The following is a 1,279-nucleotide window of genomic DNA, read 5'->3' as shown; positions in this document are numbered from 1 at the left end:
ACTTGAATGAACACTGTGGGTCTCTCCTGTAGGTACAAACAGTATTGACACATAATGTTGTTTATGTATGAATGGTGTATCCACACACACACACACACACACACACACACACACACACACACACACACACACACAATGCTTATTGAGTATGTTTTCCAAACCAGGATGAAAGGTTCAAGGCTTCAGACAGACTTCACACCGAGTTGCAAGTCTACGGTGTAGAGGAATACCCTAACCCTAGAGGAATCATTTGTCTGATAAGTCTACGGTGTGTAGAGGAATCATTTGTCTGATAAGTCTACAGTGTAGAGGAATCATTTGTCTGATAAGTCTACGGTGTGTAGAGGAATCATTTGTCTGATAAGTCTACGGTGTAGAGGAATCATTTGTCTGATAAGTCTACGGTGTGTAGAGGAATCATTTGTCTGACATTTTATTCATTGTTACTTTTATGACCATCAGTCAGACTGTCAGGGCAGATTAACACATTTGACGACCTCAACCTGGTGCACAATGAAAACCGGTTGCCTCTACTAGAAACTTGACATTGGCTAGACAACAGACACAATCACAAAGACCACATTGCTCTCTTTTCTCCTGACGTACACCTGGAAGAGACCGAGCTTGTGTTTCCCCAGGCCCAGTGCTCCATAGCCAGACCAGAACCATTTGCTGGCCTTAAGTGAAAGAATTGGTGGACTTCAAAATGGCACAAGTAATGTATAAAGTAAAAAATAAGATGCTTCCAGACTGTATCCAGAGACTATTTCAAGTTAGACAGAGTAATTACGAACTCAGAGGAATATGTATGTTTATGAAAACAAAGATTAGAACAAATGCAAAACAAAGATGTATAACAGTTAAAGGAGTTAACTTATGGAATACTTTTGAAAAGGAAATGAAAATGTGTAGTACACTAAAAGGATTTAAAAATATATTTAAAAATAAGATGATTAACAAGTATAAAACAGAGGTTTAAATATAGTTTTTGTTTGGTATTTTTTGAACTTTTTGTTGACATGCGTAAGTGAAATTTTGTTTGTAAAAGTTTCAATGTTTTGATTATGCATTCGTATTTTTTTTTAAAAATAATAATACATGTAAGGGTAGGCGCAATAAGCCATGACTTCAGCCTACACCTTTTTGGTCCTGGTGTTACGCATTGTGACTGTGTACATTTTTTATATCTGTATTGTGAATTGTATAGGGGACCAAAATAAACATTCTCAATCAATAAACATTCTCAATCAAAGTGGGGGTCCATCCCCCATAACCTCTT

This window comes from Nansenia antarctica (assembly GCF_963989245.1).
Source record: "Nansenia antarctica genome assembly, chromosome: 4".
Lineage (NCBI taxonomy): Eukaryota > Metazoa > Chordata > Actinopteri > Argentiniformes > Microstomatidae > Nansenia > Nansenia antarctica.
This window is presented reverse-complemented; position numbering follows the sequence as displayed.